Source organism: Oncorhynchus clarkii, chromosome 29, assembly GCF_045791955.1.
Source record: "Oncorhynchus clarkii lewisi isolate Uvic-CL-2024 chromosome 29, UVic_Ocla_1.0, whole genome shotgun sequence".
NCBI lineage: Eukaryota > Metazoa > Chordata > Actinopteri > Salmoniformes > Salmonidae > Oncorhynchus > Oncorhynchus clarkii.
This window is the reverse complement of record NC_092175.1, coordinates 21,822,415-21,844,708: the sequence shown is the minus strand read 5'-3', so window position 1 is coordinate 21,844,708 and position 22,294 is coordinate 21,822,415. Positions and strand designations below refer to the sequence as shown.

At 42.3% G+C, this 22,294-nt stretch overlaps 1 protein-coding gene across 1 annotated transcript in view; it reads left to right on the top strand.

The window, feature by feature from the left end:
• Positions 1 to 22,294, top strand: part of LOC139388322 (astrotactin-2-like) — a 472,647-nt gene that overhangs the window by 78,531 nt on the left and 371,822 nt on the right. The window lies entirely within an intron of this gene.

Here is a 22,294-nt window from a genome sequence, read left to right as displayed (position 1 = left end):
AGTTGATGCAAAGAGTCAATATTTGCAGTGTTGACCCTTATTTTTCAAGACCTCTGCAATCCACCCTGGCATGCTGTCAATTAACTTCTGGGCCACATCCTGACTGATGGCAGCCCATTCTTGCATAGTCAATGCTTGGAGTTTGTCAGAATTTGTGTTTTTTTTGTCCACCTGCCTCTTGAGGATTGACCACAAGTTCTCAATGGGATTAAGGTCTGGGGAGTTTCTTGGCCATGGACCCAAAATATTGATGTTTTGTTCCCCGAGCCACTTAGTTATCACTTTTGCCTTATGGCAAGGTGCTCCATCATGCTGGAAAAGGCATTGTTCGTCACCAAACTGTTTCTGGATGGTTGGGAGAAGTTGCTCTCGGAGGATGTGTTGGTACCATTCTTTATTCATGGCTGTGTTCTTAGGCAAAATTGTGAGTGAGCCCACTCCCTTGGCTGAGAAGCAACCCCACACACATGAATGGTCTCAGGATGCTTTACTGTTGGCATAACACAGGACTGATGGTAGCACTCACCTTGTCTTCTCCGGACAAGTTTTTTTCCGGATGCACCAAACAATCGGGGATTCATCAGAGAAAATACTCCAGTCCTCAGCAGTCCAATCCCTGTACCTTTTTCAGAATATCAGTCTGTCCCTGATGTTTTTCCTGGAGAGAAGTGGCTTCTTTGCTGCCCTTCTTGACTCCAGGCCATCCTCCAAAAGTCTTCGCCTCACTGTGTGTGCAGATGCACTCACACCTGCCTGCTGCCATTCCTGAGCAAGCTCTGTACTGGTGGTTTCCCGATCCCGCTGATGAATCAACTTTAGGAGACGGTCCTGGCTCTTGTTGGACTTACTTGGGCGCCCTGAAGCCTTCTTCACAACAATTGAACCGCTCTCCTTGAAGTTCTTGATGATCCGATAAATGGTTGATTTAGGTGCAATCTTACTGGCAGCAATATCCTTGCCTGTGAAGCCCTTTTTGTGCAAAGCAATGATGACGGCACGTGTTTCCTTGCAGGTAACCATGATTGACAAAGGAAGAACAATGATTCCAAGCACCACCCTCCTTTTGAAGCTTCCAGTCTGTTATTCGAACTCAATCAGCATGACAGAGTGATCTCCAGCCGTGTCCTCGTCAACACTCACACCTGTGTTAACGAGAGAATCACTAACATGATGTCAGGTGGTCCTTTTGTGGCAGGGCTGAAATGCAGTGGAAATGTTTTTTCGGGATTCAGTTCATTTGCATGACACAGAGGGACTCTGCAATGAATTGCAATTCATCTGATCACTCTTCATAACACAGTGTATGCAAATTGCCATCATACAAACTGAGGCAGCAGACTTTGTGAAAATGTATATTTGTGTCATTCTCAAAACCCTTTACCACGACTGTACACACACATGCATGTTAACACGCACCCCCCCCCCCCCCCCCCCCCCCCCCCCCACACACACACACACACACACACACACACATCCTGTAACAACAGCTTTGTGATAGAAGCACCTCAGATGGGCACGCATTTCACACATCTCCTTTGTTCTTCTGGAAACATGGACATACCAACAAACCTTCTCAAACATTACACCTCTACTACCATATCCATCTGTTCACCTGCCTCTGCATGCTCCACAAGTCTCTACTGCTCTCCTATAGGTCGTTATCAATAAAACGTCACAATACGGTGCAAAGCGTTCAATTTGGATGCTGGGGGGAAAGGAGACCCCCAGCTCTGCTAAAACCGTTGACTACTTGATGCCGTTTTCAAAGGATTGTTAAATAAATGTAACTATTTGGTTGTAATATCAGACATGTGAGGGTAACCTATCCATTTGGCATGTAGCTAGCTAAGCAAACAACATGTGTCATTTAGCTTGCTTCCAAAGAGATTAGGTTTTTGGAAAGAGCTTGACATCGACAAGTCCTCGTCCTGGTAAAGTTGTCAGTCGGACTACTGTCATCACCACTATAGATAGCAAGCAAATATAGCCATCTAGTTTACCCACTGAAAGTTAGTCAATTTGGCATGGCATGGTCCGTCAACAAGCAAACTTGATTAAACACTCTTAAAAACCATGTTGAAAAGGGGAAAATGTTGGAGAAAAAAAGTACATTAGGTCTACTTACCACTATGTTTAGCCAACTGTACAAGTCTCTACTGGCGGCTTGTGAAGTAAATGCACCCTTCTACTGCTTGACAGGCAAAAAGGATGGGAAATGAACCTAAACCACTCATACTGGTCAGGTATAGTTCACTTGTATTGTATATCACTCAAATAGCCAATATTTAGAGATAGTGTGAGGCTACCCTCATGTATGTGAAATTACATGATCAATTCATGTTTACTGATCATGAAAAGCATACAGTTCATTTATGTATAGTTCTGATGATAGTGGTAAATTTGCACAATTGTTTTGCATGGAATAATCTGAAATGTGTAGTTCTGACTAGGCTCTTCATATTACAACCAAATAGTTACATTTATTTAACAATCCTTTGAAAACGGCACACAGTTGTCAACGGTTGTAGCGACGCTGGGGATCTCCTTGTCCCCCAGCAAACAAATCGAACATTCTGCACCTTATTGTGACATTTTATTGATAACAACCTATACACCTACACACATCTCTCGTCTTCAATCCATTACACCTCTCCACTGGTATGTCCTTACAAGTATTCTCTCCATTCAACTATCTCCTCTCACACCTCTCCAGTCTCTTCACTTCTCCACACCCTTTTTGCTCTCTTCTTTCTCACGTCTCACTCCTCTCTTTCTTTCTTACATTATCTCTATTCCTTGCTCCAGGCGTCACTTCTCATCTCTCCAACTTAATCACCTCTCAATACACTCCTCTTTTCTCTGCCCCTTTTGACCCCTCTCTCTACCTCCACCCCATCCTCACATCTCTTCACATCCCCTTCTCTCTGCCTCTTTCTCTCTCTTTCCCCCTCTATCTTTCCTTTTCTCTTTGCCTATTGACTCGCTGTCCTCAGGGGAATTAATGCTGGGCGATATGGCCAAAATATCATATCACGGTATTGTAAACAAAATTGACGTTATGAGAGTATTTGACAGTATTTTATGTTTTTAAATTATACAATTTCTAAATTTGCTTTATAAGTAGTGCATGACCACAGGGTGGCAACACATACATTCTAAGTGATTTAAATGGGTCTTTCTCCATTCTGATTGTTTTATACGGTTCAATTCAAATTCAACCCCGATTTTTTTTTGTTGCATTTTGATACATTTCTGTATTTCCTGCACTCATTTGAGAAAATGTCCACACTGCCATGTAGGGCTGCACGGTATCGGCAAACAATCTAAACCTTATTTCGAACCAAATGTTGCAATAGCGATTTTACTTATGATTTGGAGCAGAACACTTGGGTGAAATGTTGGAATCATGGAAATGGAATGATTATTCTAATTCGAAGAAAAATACCAGGGAGGAGTTATTATGATTGATTCTTACCCTAAGTGTTTTTTTTAGGAACCAAAGTGTTGATAATTGTTTCCTAAGGGACCCTATAATCTTTGGCTACATTGACTGTTTAATCTTAGCTACTTCATGTAGCTAACATATTAATGCTTCTTGTATTCCTCTTTGATTTAGAAGGTGCTGTTGCACAAACAACATGCTGATTTAGGTCTACACCACTACAACCATCACGGCCCCTGGGATGTAATATCAGATCTTTTACACGCACCAATACTACATTTCCCACAATGTAGTAACTGGCACAGCAGTCGTCAGCATCACAGTTTGATACCCTCAAAAATGGCAAAACGGAAGGTGGATACACCGGGGGTTTCAAACAATGTATTATGCGAAGGTAGCTGGAAAACCTGTGTGTCTTCTGTTGGAGAAAGTGTGGCGGTGTATAATCTGAGACGACATTTGAAACGAAACACGCGGACACACACGCGGACGCAACTGTCAAGGCCAGTTTTATTTTGGCAGAAAGATCGCTTCAGCCCGGACCCAAAAACTGCATGATTAAAGTTTTGACGAAAGAAAAAAGGCAACTCAAACTGAGCAGAAACACCAGCTGTTGTCCATCAATCTAAAAGAGCAGCTTGTGAAAAAGGGAAAAGATTTTATTGCATATTCCTTGGCACAAACTACATTGCCCAGTGTAATTTTCCGCGGAGTGGACTCCAACCTAAGCGTGACAGAGGAGTTTTTGGCTTTACGTCCTATGCATGGCACAACTACGGGGCATGATTTGTATGAAAGCAAAGTGAAAAAAGCTGCCATTGGGTTGTGCGATGTGTGGACACAACATTGCAAGAGGAAAACGCGACAGGTGAGCTGACAGCTTATCATTGTATCATGCTGCGGTAAAGCCTTGAAAATGGAGCATGTAATGAGCATCATCACGCGCACAGTTAACTTTATCAGAGCCAAAGGTTTGAATCACCGCCAGTTCAAGGCATTTCTGACGGAGTTAGAAACGGAGCATGGTGATTTGCCTTATCACACAGAGGTGCGATGGCTAAGCCAGGGAAAGGTGCTTCAAAGATGTTTCGAGCTTCGTGAGGAGATTTGTCTGTTCTTGGACAGCAAAGGGAAAGACACAACACAACTCCGAGACGAAATGTTTCTGTGTGAAATGGCTTTTCTGTGTGACATTACGAGTCATCTGAATGCAATAAACTTGCAGCTGCAGGGTCGGGATCGTGTCATCTCTGATATGTACAGTACAGTGAAGGCATTTAAAACCAAACTGACTCTGTGGGAGACGCAGATGCGGAAAGAAAATTTGAGCTGCCAGACCATGAAAGAGAACACCAGTGCGTTCCCGAGCACACAGTTGGCTGATAAAATAGGTATGCTTGCCGCTGACTTTCGACGCCGATTTGCTGACTTTGAAGCACAAAAAACAGGTTGGAACTGCTCGGTAACCCATTTGCTGTTGACGTGGAAAGCTCACCACCAAACCTCCAAATGGAGTTGATTGACCTCCAATGCAATGATGCACTGAGCAAAATATGCGGCAGTGGGTGCTAGTTCGCCCGTTTCCTCCCCGGCACAATGCCCCAGCATCCAGCTCAAACGTTGTCTATGTTTGGCAGCACATACCTGTGTGAACAAGTTTTCTTTGATGAACCTGAACAAAACATCACACAGAAGACTTAGAACACCTCCACTCAATTCTGAGATTTCTTCAGCTCAGAGCCTTACCCCGAACATTGATGAACTTGTGGAAAAGATGGGACACCACCAAGTATCACCCTCAACCTCAAACAAGAACATTACTGTGCAATCACATATTTAGAGTTTTTACTAGTTCAAGTTTAAAAGTTAAAATTTAATATTTGTTTTCACTGCATGTTACTTCTCCTTAAACAAAGTGTTGTTTTTGATTAATAGATTTTTGCACTTTATTTTTTTGTATTTCAATCCAATTATATTTTAAAAATATTTCAGTTGAGTGGATGATAGAAAATTGCTATTATTGTGAAGTAAATTTAGCCCACTTTTGCTAAAATAGAAAATATAGTCTACTGATGGTGCCTTGAATACCGGTTTCTTTCATTTAACATGTTATGGGGATATTTATATAAAGGAAATTTGTCTTTTGTGTCTGTTATAAAGATTACTGACAAGCCATAAGAAAATATTGCTTTATTTATCTGATCATATTGTAATATATTTGTTAGGTTTTCAGTACAATTAGGTTCACTAGACTATATGCGTCATCAATGAACCAGCTGATTTTTTTATTTGGCCCTCCGTCCATTTGACTTTGACACCCCTGGTCTACACCATCACAGTAATATCAGGCTGTATAACTAATTATGTTTGCTCTGACTCAGTACATGTATTAGCTAGCTACTTAGTGTTTAGCATTAGCAGCAACAAGATTTAGACCCAACTTGCAAAGAAAAAACAAACTAGCTGTTTTCAGATGTAAGCAACACAAACTAATAGTGTAATTTTAGAACACTACTGGATTTATATGAAGAAGCAAAGTGAAAAAAGCATTGTTGTCATCAACATTGTTTCAACTCAAGTAGCGAAGTAAACTATAAACACGGCGTACCACATTTAACAAACCAAACATTCAAATACTGTTATAGAGGGTAAAGTAAAAACCCAAACCGGTCATTGCATCAATACCGGTATATCTTAAAATACGCTATACTGCCCAGCCCTAAGGGGAATTGCTGTATCATGTGCATCATCCATCCATGCTGTCCGATGCAAATCTCTCACCCACCCTCAATGTGTCCCTCTGCTGACTAGCACTGTTTCAGGGCATAAACATTAGCAGGCTCTGTTTTTAAATATCACTTCACTGAGTGATGAGCCAGAGGTCATTCCGGGCAAGCTGGTTGAGCGATATAAAGTGGGTTCAAGCTCAGAGCAGACCTTACTTCATGCTTTCAGTCACCCCTCTTGGTTTTCTTTTGATACTTCCACTTGGACTTGATGTGAATGGTAGCATGTGTGTTTATCCGTGCGGAATCTCATCATCTGTGAAATTGGGGAAGGATATTGAATAGGAAGGAAGAGGATCAGGAAACACAGTGTATGCTTCTGGCCTCGGGGCCCAGGATGTCTCCTGGCTCTTTGCATCATTAAGTGTAATTCTGTCAGTTCTGTGACAGGTTCAAGTCTGAGTGCTCTATTCTTTTGACATTGAGCTGTCGGTTTCTCTCTCCCGATTCCTCCTATGTTCATTCTCTCCATCACATACGTGGAAAGGACATCTTATTGACATGGAACTCTGATAACCTTTTGAATTGTGCAGTTTATTCTGATTTGTTTAGATCATAATGTGTCCATATTATTAGAATTTCAATTGCTCTATTAATATATACATTCCTGGTTTTAGAACACCTACTCATCCAAAGGTTTTTATGTATTTTGTACTATTTTCTACATTGTAGAAGAGTAGTGAAAACATCAAAACTATGAAATAACATATGGAATAATGTAGGAACCAAGAGAGTGTTAAACAAATCAAAATCTATTTTATATTTGAGATTCTTCAAATAGCCACCCTTTGCCTTGATGACAGCTTTACACACTCTTGGCATTCTCTCAACCAGCTTCATGAGGTAGTCACCTGGAATGCATTTCAATCAACAGGTATGCCTTGTTAAAAGTACATTTTTGGAATTTCTTTTTTTTTTCAGTTGTGTGGTAAACAGAAGACAGCCCTATTCGATAAAATACCAAGCCCATATTATGGCAAGATCTCAAATAAACAAAGAGAAACGACAGCATAATTACTTTAAGACATGAAGGTCAGTCAATATGGAACATTTCAAGAACTTTTAAAGTTTATTCAAGTGCAGTCACAAAAACCATCAAGCACTATGATGAAACTGGCTCTCATGAGGACCGCCACAGGAATGGAAGACACAGAGTTAAGAAAATTCAGCCCAAAGGACACCAATAATAAGAGACTTGCTTGGGCCAAGAAACACAAGCAATGGACATGAGACCGGTGGAAATGTGTCCTTTGGTCTGGAGTCCAAATTGGAGATTTTTGGTTCCAACCGTTGCATCTTTGTGAGACGTGGCGCGGGTAAACGAATTATCTCCGCATGTGTATTTCCAACCTCAATGGAGGATGAGTTGTTATGGTGTGGGGGTGCTTTGCTGATGACACTGTCTGTGATTTATTTTGAATTCAAGGCACCCTTAACCAGCATGGTTACCAACATTATTCTGCAGTGATAGGCCATCCCATTGGGCTTAGTGGGACTATCATTTGTTTTTCAACAGGACAATGACCCAACAATTTGGCTCCCGTGTGGCACAGCGGTCTAAGGCACTGCATCTCAGTGCTAGAGGCGTCACTACAGACCCTGGTTTGATTCCAGGCTGTATCACAACCGTCCGACATTTAAAAAACAGATTAAAAAAACATGCATACACGCTAACATACTCACTATATATATACACATGGATTTAGTGCCGTAGATATGTGGTAGTGGTGGAGAAGGGGCCTGAGGGCACACAGTGTGTTGTGAAATCTGTGAATGTATTGTAATTTTGCTGGACCCCAGGAAGAGTAGCTGCTGCTTTGGCAGCAGCTAATGGGGATCCATACAAATACAATCGGCCCAGCGTCGTCTGGGTTAGGGTTTGGCTGGGGTAGGCCATCATTGTAAATAAGAATTTGTTCTTAACTTACTTGCCTAGTTAAATAAAGGTTCAATCAAATATATAAAAATACAAAAAACACACCTCCAGGCGGTGTAAGGGCTATTTTAACAAGGAGGAGAGTGCTGCATCAACCCATACAAAAATGTCAATTAATTATAATACACACAATAATTCACATTTCTTGTTACTGCAGGGTTATTTTCCTACTGTGAGAAACGGATCAAATTAAGATCCTGCATCTGTATAGAGTGCTAGCATTCAAATTAAGAAGCATTTTACCTTAAATAATGTGCAGTATGGAGCTCACAAAGGCACATTTACTGCCCCAAGGTAAGTATTACTTTCAGCAGACAAGATAAATGTATGATCTTATGTGCTAAATAAAGTACACTTAGTATTTCACCAAACATGACCCGACAGTGATCATAACTAAAATGTATATATCCCTATTACCATATCATTAAAAACATAGTCGTTCACTGTATGATCTTAACATTAAAATCAAATGACTATTTAAACACAAAGACATATTTCTCCTTTTTTGAACTGCCTTGCCAAAAATAACACTAAACGCACAACTTAAAGTTCCTTTCAAAAAGCTTCGGGCACGCCATTAAACTCACTTAAGTAAGGAACAAGGACAAGCTTTCATTCTTCCACTCTAATGGGCTGACTTGTCAATCATGTCGAACAAGCGACAGCACGCCAGGATAATGATGATTTTATAGGCTACACTTAGACCTCTGTGTCTCAGATGATAGGCTGCTGCCAGCTGTACCAGCCTCGAGATTCAGATAATGAGCTTCCTCTTACTCATGATGAAGAACAAATAAGGGAATTAAATACAGGTTGTGAAAATCGGCGACACGAGGGCCAAAAGGTAAATGTTTTGTTATTCAATGAAGAAACAGTAGAGTTGGATCAGGGGTCTGTGGCCATTAGCTGTGCTTCCCCACAGCTTCTCTCATTAGCCTCTCTTAACTTTTCCAGTTATTTGGAAAGATTTGATTTAGGGGAAAGTGTGCATGACACATGCATAAATGACGTCTTTAGGGAAATGGTCAAATGGATGTGTACCTTTTGATTTGGTATTCAGTATAGAAATGTGGTCGGGAGGGCTGTGTTTTCCATTGCTCTGTTTTAAGTGCTCATTGGCATATTTAAACCCATTGACTATCAATTCCAGGAAGCCTCTCCAACATTACAAAGAACTTCCCTTCTGCTGTTATGCTGGTCAACCAGGACCAGTCACACTAGGAGCCCCTAGCTTGATCAGTCCTGACTCAGACCCCCGTCATGACCTTCTCTGCCCCTGACTCCCCCCCTGTCTGGCCTTGCTACATTACCGTGTCTGGTCCGAGACCGTCTGGTCGTAGGGGGTACATTAGCATGCGCCGGGCAATCGTCGGCTCCCCTTACATAAGCGTTTACAGCAGCTCCACTCCCTGCATGGCTAATGTTGTGTCTGTTCCAGCAGCCTTGCCTGGAGGGCTTTATGTGACACCACTGATTCAAGCTCTCATCCTCAACGTCGAGGGATCAAACACTTGCGTTGAAGGTACCACACATAAAGTATAATGGTGGTCCGCGAAGCTTTGGTTTTTCGCTGCTTTTTGGGTGGATATCCTAGAGCGTTTGCTGACAGGTTTTTAGGATAACTCACACTGGCCTATAGTTATAAAGCCAGAATGAGCCCATTGGAAATCAACCTACTACTGTGTTATTAACATGTAATAATAGCTTCGGAAGCGCCTTGCTTGTCTTAGCATAAGGACTGAGAAGAGGATGGCTTGCTTTGCACTCTCTTGTCATTACCATTGATCCATGCCGTTTACCAATAATTGGGCATTATGCTAACCCAGTTGCTCTGGTGGCCTGCGTACTTAATGTGCAAAGGCTGTGGGAGATAATTGCCAAACCTTGCAGAGCAGCTAGTGCCAAGCTTACAATTTGGGCTCTCAAACAGAGAAGGAAATGGAAAAGAGAGGAAACAAAGGCATACTGTAGAATGTTATCCTCCTGCATCCTATCTGCCAGAGCCATTCATGCACAAGTCGGAATTAAATGGAATCGATAGTGATGAAGCAGTCTCTGACAGATCCTTTTACATTCCCCCTCAGAGCCATAGAAGGAAGTGTGGCGCGTGGAATTATTAACACCTAGTGCTAACCACTTTGCTGCCACAAAAGAGTCACAGTGGCTGTTTGATCAGGCTTGCGAGATGTACTTCGCCACGCATTAAACAAAACCACCCGGCAACCGAGAGAGAGAGAGAGAGAGAGAGAGAGAGAGAGAGAGAGAGAGAGAGAGAGAGAGAGAGAGCAAAAGCAATTTCCCTGCCTCACTGGAACCCCCATTCCCCCCAGAACAGAATCCATCCATGTTTTAGGAATCTCAAGCTAAGACATATAAGGATAGGAGGACTAGGCACAGAGTATGTGCGTCTGTTTCTGGCACAGTAAGGATGGGAATGAAATACAATACTCTGCAATACTATTGTCAAGTTTCAAAGAGAAAAAAAATACAGATTTATTGTCAGCCATAGTGGTGGTAAGGTGGATATTTCTTACATAAATGACGACACGTTTGGGTTCACTTGGAGGACAAGTAGTATTTTAACTCAATGGGACACAATAACGGCTGGCAGCTACCGAGCCTTTCATATGTCATGTAACGGAACATAATCTTCCCATTCTCTCAGATCTTGGCGTGAGTGGTGGGTGTACATATCTTGCAAAGCAGAAAGCAGAAATAGAAAATGTAGCCATTCGTAAACCATAAATATAGATATGTGTGAAATGCTACATAAATCATAAAGATAGATATGTGTGGAATACTACATCAATCATAATAATAGATATGTGTGGAATGCTACATAAACCATAAAGATAGATACAGTATGTGTGAAATGCTACCTTTTAGACAAGCACTAAAGACAATGAATAATCTATCGTTTAGAACCATGAACCTATTCATTTTCACACCACTGCATCCATTACTAGGCTCATTCATTCCCATTCCGTTTGCGGTGTAAAGGTATAGGAATAGTATCCTTATCATCACTCTCCTGCCAGATATGCATAGAGGGGCAGTGCACACTACACGCTAGGAGCCACCACTTTATAATTAACAAGTCAGTGGTTATGGATGGTCAGAGAGTGGAGGGTCACTGAGGCACACAGAGCACACAGGTCCCTCCCTACACACACAGTGTCCGCCCATAATTGCGGCTCTACCGGAATCAAATTAATTTCCTAGGCTGGTACAAGCTGACATAATGTAGCTACTCTGGGCACAGACACATTTAATTATAGCATTTAACTCAGAGTGAGTTACATTTTAATTGTTCCCTGTTTAATTGTTCTGGCCACCTTTCGGTTCCTTTCATTTGACAAATGTGCATGTTATAGAGCCATGAATACAGTATCAATTCTAATTAAAACACACACAGTACCCAGCAGCTGAAGGAGACCGGGGTGGGAAGTTCTAGAAGGAAAAGTTATTAGGAAAGTGATTTACTCATAGGAGATAATTGTACTTCAGACCTATACCTAAAGTTTATCTTCATCATCTCACTGAATGAATATGCATACAGTATCTCTTGTTCACAGTCTCTGACTTCCGGTATGACTATAACTGGGCGAATCAATAAAATTAGATGGTTCTTTGATTCAACTTTTGTAATTTAATGACTTGTTAGCAACCACATTGTATTGTATTGTAGATGAATGGGATTAAGATGGCCATTTTAGGGTTTGTCTTTTAATCAGGAGCATGAAGGCAACAGTATCAGTCATTGAAGTTGGAATGGTATCAATACTGCAGCCAATGCCAAGTTGTTGTGTGCCATTGGTCAGAGTGAGAGCCAATGGTGAGAGCCAATGGTGGCAAGCTCAAGCTCTGCAGTCAATAAAGGCATCGTTCGCTTCCACACTTTTGTTTACACTCTGATAGTGTTTGATTACAAGCTTTGCTTGGACCTTGACAGGGACAGATGACAGGACAGTGAGAACGAAATTACTTGTTGTGGAATAGGGAGAGAGGAGAGCTAGCACATGGACTCAGCCACTGAAGGAGACATTTAAATTACACTATGCCAAATAAACACATTAATGTAGTTCACTTTGGCAGTGCCTTCTGTTCCCACAGCACAATATTGACAGTGCTCGCTCACAGCCAAAGCAGGGATTTTTTTGGGTCACAGTCAGAATTGCAATGTCTATTCCTATTCTCTCTAACGTCTCTCTTGGACAGATTCAAATGACACTGTTTGGTAAGAAACTACTTTCTCTCTCTCTCTCTCTCTCTCTCTCTCTCTCTCTCTCTCTCTCTCTCTCTCTCTCTCTCTCTCTCTCTCTCTATCTCTCTCTCTCTCTCTCTCCCCCTCTCTCTCTCTCTCTCTCTCTCTGTGTGTCTTTCTCTCTCTGTGTGTGTCTCTCTCTCTATGTGTCTCTCTCTCTCTCGCTTTCCTCACTTGAAATAATGTTGTATATTGAGAGCAAAGGGAAAGGAATAAATATCTCCCTGACATCATTACAGGGAAATACAGCGGTGGTATTTCAGCGGACACCGTGATAGGCTAATGTTAGTGAATTTATCAAATGTCAAGCCTGTATAAGCCTATGAGACGATTAGATTCAGTTGGTGATTTACTCAGTGCTGGGAGGGAAGGAAGGGTTGATCACAATTCCAAAGACAAATGGGCGTTCCTAACAACAAGACACACATCACGCCATGTCAGCAGCATTGCCTCTACAGCCGTTGTGTATGTGACCAATACAATTTGATTTGATTTGATCAATAGATTTTTGCTCTCCCGGGAACATTTATAAGCATATATCATTCTCATTCTGTGATAAATAGCAAAATATAAACATGAAATGCCATGCTCACATATACTGTACAACATAAATGCCAATAGCATTATCAAAAAGGGGCAATGGAAACTTGCTATTTACAGTATATTTCCTCTTGGATATTTACAACTTCTGTAGAGTAACTTATTCAGTGCTTCATAGATCATTGGGTACAATACCATACCGAAGAGGCTAGATTTCACAAGCTTTGAAGATTTCTATAGGTAGTTTGTTTTCTTGAACAGGGCATTTTAGTGTATGTGGTTACGGAGTACAATTTACATGCTTAAAAGCTGCCAAACTTTAACTGAAACACAAGTAAGATTTTTGCACGACAGCCAAAATCTGAATGTGAATATATCTCCCTTTTTAATGTTCAAAGTCAAAATAAAGCAGTAGACATTCTGCTGAAACGTAAAGAGCAGTGTCACTTTTCTAACTAATCCACATAAATGTAACATCATTCCCCATGCTGCCTTTCAGGGGTGATCAACGTTTAAAACTTTGCCAGCGTATTTTTTATGCTAGCGCTTGGACACGGCAAAGTGTGTTCCTCTGTCTTTCCACTGTGCTGAGCAGCTAGGTTGTCTCCGTGTCTCCGATTCCAATGGCTGGAGACATTTTGACAGTGTCACTATGCCATGAGAGAGAAAGCGAGAGATTCTTTCAGAAAGCACTTTCATTACCTGGTTAAAGCATACTGCCCAGACGAAGTAAGGAAATAAGAAATAAGCCATCTGGTATTTCCTCCTTTGTAAGCCGTTTTCCATTGCTCATGCTCAAAGCTCACATTTGTCATTGGTCTGATGTCTTAGTTCAAATAGAGCGCAAACAGAATATTATATTTTAAACCAATATTATGAAATCTGGTAATTTAGGTCATGGGAGGTAGCAGTTACTTTGAACAACCTTCCATGAGAAGTGCTCTGTTTTGTGGGTTATCTTTTTCTGAAGCAGGAAGCATAATCAAAGCAGTGTCAAACAGTATCATCAGAGCTGTATCCTTTTCATATGCACATATGAGGCCACGGATACCAGTGGGACAGGTGTAACTGCCTAATTACCCGTAATTAGCCTGCAATGAGGACACGAGGAGCTGCCTGCCTCCAGTCAGTGCTCTCTCTACCCAGCAAGCAGCACCATATGTGGGGAGGACAGGAGGTCCTGCAGGGCCTAGTGCTCTGGGTACCAGGTAATAATGGTAACAGTACCAGGGGCTCTCTGTTAGAAGGATGGCCTGGCAGGGTTCCCATGCACTGTGCCTCCACTGCATTCCCTGTCCAAGCTCAAAGCAGGGCCTCCAACACATGTACAGGTTCTGTGGAGCCAATTCAAGGGCTGTTGCTGTGGTGATGTTAGTTCAACTACTGCTCCAGGGCTGTACTCTGCGTTCTCTCAGGTACAGGGGATACAGAGAGAAGAAGGTGACTTTCAATGGCATTGAAACCAGTGTAAAGCTAGCTACTCACTGTTAGCCGTAAATAGTCGCAGCACTGTACATTCAAAGCTAGGACTACCTGGTAGCATCTACTTGATTAGCCTCATCAGAAATAATGTACGCAGGGGATGAAAAATTGTGTATTCTGTCTCGCTTTAACGAGGCATTTCAACATGAAGTTACGCATCTAGGTTTTAAAAAAGCACAAAATCCAATTTTTGGGGCTGCAAACTTTTTTGAAGCCTTTCACTTTGTATTCTCAATTGAAATCCAGAGTTTTTCTCACCCTGAGTTATTAACTTTGCACAAGGCTTAAGGTGCTTTTAGAAAACAGCCCCCTGTGGCCCACGGTGTTATTTTTAATTGACCTCCTTTTAATGCACAACACATGATTTTCCTCCCTCTCTGCATGCCTCTTCCTGTACTCCCCAAGGAGGGCGTGTGTGGATATCTAAAGTAAAGAGCTTATATATTAGACATATCTATGGGGCAAATTAATATTTTACTGGATCATTGTGGGGGATGAAATATTCATGTATGACTTAAGCAGGAGGGAATTTGATGCAGCACTTTAATATCCACCATTATCAGATACACAAGACATCGGACAGACATGAAAATGACGTTTTTCCTTTATAATACATCTGTTGTAGACCGTCGGATCCCATGCTGCCTAGAATTGAAACCTTTGGTGTTTCATTACTAGTCATTCCCTCACACAGATATTGTAAGTGTACTGAGCATACGCCTATATAACAGCACTGTGTTGTTTTAAGAGACACTTATAGAAGGACTACATGGGAGATCTACCATGTTTATTATAGGAGTGGATTTACAATGGGAAGGCTGTGGTTATGGAGGAGGTAGCTTTACGTGTCCCTTAGGGGGGGTAGGAGCAGACTGCTTTAAGTCTCAGTGAACATGCAAGCATTGGACCCCCACAGGCTTATGGCTGCCGCCTGCATAAATGAACCGAGGGAATCAATAGTGAGAGAGAGAGAGAGAGAGAGAGAGAGAGAGAGAGAGAGAGAGAGAGAGAGAGAAACACAGCGGGGTGCTCCAGTGAAGCGTAGGCTGTAGGATATATGGATGGAGGGAAGAAATTGAAGAGAGCCCACATGTCTCCTCCCATTAGGGCACAAGTAGTGTCATCTGACAGCCCCAGACCAGCCCACTCAGACCTAATGTCATGGCACTTGCTCTGCAAAGAATTACCCTTCCATCCATCATAGTTCATGAAAACAAAGATAGAAAAACAAGTTAATTCCAATGCTAACTAATTAATGGTTTACAATCAAGGCTATACTCATGGCTGTATGGCCAATATACCACGGTTAAAGGCTGTTCAACGCACGACACAACGCGGAGTGCCTGGATACTGTAACGAATGTCGTCTGGAGATAGAGAGGAGGATCAAGGTGCAGCGTGGTAAGTGTTCATGTCTTTTTAATAAACAAACTGAACACTGGAACAAAACAATAAACAATGTGAACAAAAACGAAACAGTATAGTGTGGCCCAAACACTCACACGGAAACAAACACCCACAAACCAAAAGTGAAACCCAGGCTACCTAAGTATGATTCTCAATCAGGGACAACAATTGACAGCTGCCTCTGATTGAGAACCATACTAGGCCGAATTCAAAAACCAACATAGAAAAACAAACATAGACTGCCCATCCCAACTCACGCCCTGACAATACTAAAACACAGACAAAAACAAAGGATCTAAGGTCAGAACGTGACAGATACAGCCCTTAGCCATGGTATATTGGCCATATACCACAACCCCTGAGGTGCCTTATTTCTATTATAAACTGGTTACCAACGTAATTAAAACAATTTAAATAAATGTTTTGTCATACCCGTGGCACATCAGTGTTCTGGGCTCGAACCACACGGTTTATAATGTGCATTTGGGTATTGCATCACATTTTAGAACAACTTCAAATGTCTTATATCTGCCTTTCCTGTTATTGGCTCCTACTGTGTGCATGATGAACACAGAGGGGTCAGGAAAATGCTCATTGTTTTGTCTGGAAAGCCCATTGTTTTGGTGCAATATGCTGAGACAGGTGCACCTGCTTTGGTAATGCCTCAGAGCACTTTGATTGATTCTCTCTCTTTCTCACTCTTTATTTCTTTCTTTCTCTCTCTCTTTCTCTCTCTCTCTCTCCCCTTTATCTCACACAGTTCTCATTTCCAATTCAGAACCTTATTCATTGCAGAGGCTTGACAGTTTTAGATATGAAGCCTTCCTGCACTGCAGCTCACATCAACAGTATATGAAGGGTGTGTGTGTGTGTGTGTGTGTGTGTGTGTGTGTGTGTGTGTGTGTGTGTGTGTGTGTGTGTGTGTGTGTGTGTGTGTGTGTGTGTGTGTGTGTGTGTGTGTGTGTCAATCACAGCACGTTTTGGGACTCATTCAGCAGTTTTTACCTGATTAAGTACAATAATTAATAATGATATTGATTAAGTACAATACCATTGGCAAATGATGTTGAATGTTCAAATTATATTCCTAAAACTTCGCTCAAAATGATGCTGTCTCTGCTTACTGTTGACAAGACATTGATAAATAGCTCAATGTCAAAACAGTTTTAAAGTGACCAAATCATATATATATTGAAAACCTAAACATAAAATGTACTATCTACATTACACATGTGCAACAATCATATAATCATATTACTTTTAGTTTTTACATGCACCAAAAACCCTGGGGGGATTCTCTGTTGAAACTACCACAACTCAAAAACCACATACACACTAGGTATATTTGCAAACTTTTTCAGGACCGTGTCTTTCAAAGATAATTCGTAAAAATCCAAATAACTTCACAGATCTTCATTGTAAAGGGTTTAAACACTGTTTCCAATGCTTGTTCAATGACACATAAACAAGGAATGAACATGCATCTGTGGAACTGTCATTAAGACACTAACAGCTTACAGACGGTAGGCAATTAAGGTCACAGTTATGAAAATGTAGGACACTAAAGAGGCCTTTCTAGGCCTTTCTACTGACTCTGAGAAACACCAAAAGAAAGCTGCCAAGGGTCCCTGCTCATCTGCGTGAGTGTGCCTTAGGCATGCTGCAAGGAGGCATGAGGACTGCAGATGTGGCTAGGGCAATTAATTGCATTGTCTGTACTGTGAGACGCCTAAGACAGCGCTACAGGGAGACAGGACGGACAGCTGATTGTCCTCGCAGTGGCAGACCACGTGTAACGACGCCTTCACAGGATCGGTACCTCCGAACATTACACCTGCAGGACAGGTACAGTATGGCAACAACAACTGCCCGAGTTACACCAGGAACGCACAATCCCTCCATCAGTGCTCAGACTGTTCACAATAGACTGAGAGAGGCTGGACTGAGGGCTTGGTGGCCTGTTGTAAGGCAGGTCCTCACCATACATCATCGGCAACAATGTCGCCTATGGGCACAAACCCACCCTCGCTGGACCAGACAGGACTGGCAAAAAGTGCTCTTCCCTGACAAGTCGTGGTTTTGTCTCACCAGGGGTGATGGTTGGATTCGCATGTATCGTCTAAAGAATGAGCGTTACACCGAGGTCTGTACTCTGGAGCAGGATCGATTTTGAGGTGGAGGGTCCGTCATGGTCTGGGGCGGTGTGTCACAGCATCATCGGACTGAGCTTGTTGTCATTGCAGGCAATCTCAACGCTGTGTGTTACAGGGAAGACATCCTCCTCCCTCATGTGGTACCCTTCCTGCAGGCTCATCCTGACATTACCCTCCAGCATGACAATGCCACCAGCCATACTGCTCGTTCTGTGCGTGATTTCCTGCAAGACAGAAATATCAGTGTTCTGCCATGGCCAGCGAAGAGCCCGGATCTCAATCCCATTGTGCATGTCTGGAACCCGTTGTATTGGAGGGTGAGGGCTAGGGCCATTCCCCACAGAAATGTCCGGGAACTTGCAGGTGCCTTGGTGGAAGAGTGGGGTAACACCTCACAGCAAGAACTGGCAATTCTCGTGCAGTCCGTGAGGAGGAGATGCACTGCAGTACTTAATGCAGCTGGTGGCCACACCAGATACCGACTGTTACTTTTGATTTAGACCCCCCTTTGTTCAGGGACACATTATTCCATTTCTGTTAGTCACATGTCTGTGGAACTTGTTCAGTTTATGTCTCAGTTGTTGAATCTTGTTATGTTCATACCAGTATTTACACATGTTAAGTTTGCTAAAAATAAACGCAGTTGACAGTGATAGGACGTTCCTTTTTTTGCCGAATTCATATCACTGGTTAGAGGACAACCTGCAAAACACAGTCAGCTATATTTTGGAATGTTGCAATTTGATTCGGGGGTCACCAAAGAGAAAAGAGAAACGTTTTGTCACTGCTATCGATATCACGTTGAAATAAATTGCGCGAGATTGAGGAGATGAGTTAATTTCTTTTGAAGTGTTGCATTTTGATTCAATTGGGTTGCCAATGCGGTAAGTGTAACGCAACAGTTTTTTTGTTAATCACTTCCAATGATATCACGCTGAAATCGATAGAACAGGAGGCAAACGTCTGGGGTGTAGTGATGTTTAAACTAACACGAGTCAAAGGCCACATGGAAACTTGGAATAACCTATACATGCATATGATAGTTTGACTGGCAAGTGTGTGTATTGGTGTGTGGCCAGTAACTTTTATAGAGAAACCGTTGAATTATCCGTGCCATTTGAGAAGCAAAATGCTAGCTGCTTTCTAAATCCTGCGATCCCCAGTGCGTGTGAAAAAATCTACAGTACAACACCAAAGATGTTTATCTGTTTTAAGCAATTTATCTCTGTGTCATCGTGTTTACTATAAACTTTTATACTAACAATTTGATGTACAAACGATGTATAATTCCCTCCAGTTTGATGTGATCAAAACGTCAGCTTGTGTAATGTACTATATAGCATGATAAACATTAATTAGATATGGCAAAATAATTCAATATCTTAATGTAGGATGACAGTTAATGAAGCAATAATCACATATATTATTTGCGCTAGTTTAACCATTAGAGATGCTCTTAAGCACAATTTAACATAGGTCCTCTAGACTAGAGCATCCGTAGGGTCTGTGCACCAGGCTGAATGTTTGATGTCCCCACTTTTGCAACGAGGAAGGCTACATGCAGTAGGCCGATGTAGTGGCTGGAGACTGTAGGGATTGATACTGTAGGGGTATTTTGTGGCTCAGCTTCTTTCTTCTGAACCTAGGCTTGTGAGCACAGTGTTGGTTCCAAGTTCCACTCAGCCCAGTCTGGCACTGAATGAGTAGCTCCTTGTGTGATCGTCTGGCTGGCAAGTCTTAAAGGCTCTATGGAAGATCTAAGATGCATGGATTGCTTCTTCCACTCACTCCTGCAAACGCATGCACGCACACACACACACACACACACACACACACACACACACACACACACACACACACACACACACACACACACACCACTGCTGCTGCTACCACCACCACTGAGAAGAGTGCCATTGTGGTGCAGCTGGATTTATGGTCAAAACTAAATTAGTTTCCACAATGTCATTCATCTCACATAAAGTAGTATTCATTGCCATACCATTGTGCCATTGTACCATTGCTGCTTTGTCTTGGGAAAACCTTGGTCCTGGTCTGACTGTTTTTCTCTCTCCACCCTTCTCTCTCTCTCTCCATACACTCCTTCTGCCTCACCGCTCACCTTTACTCTGTCTGTTCCGTTGCCTGGGTAACGGTTACCGATGGAGACCAGGAGTTCAGGAATATATAGACAGGGACTGGTGCTCGAGGAAGAGGAGAGCTTACTATAACGCTGCATGGGAATCACACACTGACAGGGTGAAATTAGCTGTGATTTGATTTGTAGAGTGGACCAGCTATGCTGGTAACAGTGTGTGTGTGCACACATTCATGAGTGTGTTTGGAGCACAGCACTGTCCTAAAGTTAATCTAAGGAAGCTGCAGCTTTCAGTGGTGCTGACAAATTACTTTATAGCATATCACTTCCAACTGATACAGAAATGAATCTGATCGAATCAGAGATCGAAACATACTGTTATTCATGGCTTGGTGACTATTTTCTGGATTTGGTATATAAACATCCAACATTGCTGATGTTAAATCATGGGCATTAATATGGAGTTGGTCCCAGCATTGCTGCTACAACAGCCTCCACTCTTCTGGGAAGTTATTCCACTAGATGTTGGAACATTGCTGCGGGGACTTGCTTCCATTCAGCCACAAGAGCATTAGTGAGGTCAGGAACTGATTTTGGATTATAAGCCTGGCTCGTAGTTGGTGTTCCAATTCCTGCCAAATGTGTTCGATGGGGTTGAGGTCAGGGCTCTGTGCAGACCAGTCAAGGTCTTCCACACCGATCTTGAAAAAACATTTCTGTATGGACCTTGCTTTGAGCAACGGGGGCATTGTCATGCTGAAACAGGAAAGGGCCTTCCCCAAACTGTTGAAAGCACAGAATCGTCTAGAATGTCATTGTATGCTGTAGTGTTAAGATTTCCCTTCACTGGAACTAAGGGGCCTAGCCTAAACTATGAAAAGTAGCCCCAGACCATTTTTCTTCCTCCACCAAACTTTACATTTGGCATTATGCATTGGGGCAGGTAGCGTTCTCCTGGCATCCGCCAAAACCCAGATTTGTCCAAACCCAGATTTGTTCGTCAGACTGCCAGATGGTGATGCATGATTTATCACTCCAGAGAACACGTTTCCACTGCTCCAGAGTCCACTGGTGGCGAGCTTTACACCACTCCAGACAACGCTTGGCATTGCGTATGGTGAGCTTAGGCCATGGAAACCCATTTCATGAAGCTCCCGGTAGTGAGTGTTGCAACCGAGGGCAGACAATTTTTACGCGCTTCACGCTTCAGCACTTGGCGGCCCTCTTCTGTGAGATTGTGTTACCTACCACTCCATGGCGCTGTTGCTCCTAGACGTTTCCACTTCACAATAACAGCACTTACAGTTGACCTGGGCAGCTCTAGCAGGGCAGAAATTTGACGAACTTTTGACGAACTGACTTGTTGGAAAGGTGGCGTCCTATGATGGTGCCACATTGATAGTCACTGATCTCTTCAGCAAGGCCATTCTACTGCCAATGTTTCCTATGGAGACTGCAGGGCTGAGTGCTCTATTTTATACACCTATCAGCAACGGGTGTGGCTGAAATAGCCGAATCCACACATTTGAAGGGGTGTGCACATACTTTTGTATAAATAGTGCATCTAGATAGTTCCCTGTGGGTTAATGTGTGCTCTCTGGTTTTAATTAACCCAGTTTGGTGAAACATATGGAGAAATAAAATACTATAGTCTGTTAAATGCCTCCATATGTTTCCTTTTAAATTAATTTCCATTTTTTTTATACAAAAAAACAGAAATCATTGTAACACTATAATTCTCCATTGTAATATAAACTATTTTGGTCCTTCGACCACATTTGAATCTCCTGCACGGTTGCACAAGCCCCTTATCGCTTCCCCTCCCCTTCACCAGCAGATAATTCACAGTCTCGCTCTGTCCTTAGACACAGGCAATCCCATCCTGACCATCCCAACCTCTCCACAGATTAAAATGTGACAAATGTGACCAATTGACACATTGATCACAGGGAGAGAAGATATGTGGAGGGCAGTATACGCTCTCACAGTCCACCGGTGCACCTGAGGAAGAGTAATGAAGTAGCTATTGAATGTCACTCAAGCATAACCCCCAGCACAGCACAAAGAACAGCACAGAGAATTCTACTTGGCGGTGTGTTTATAATAAGGGGCAATATGACTAGATAACTACAGGAATACCCTCAGCTATTTGTATGTGGTACTAATCCGGTCAGGACATGAAACAGA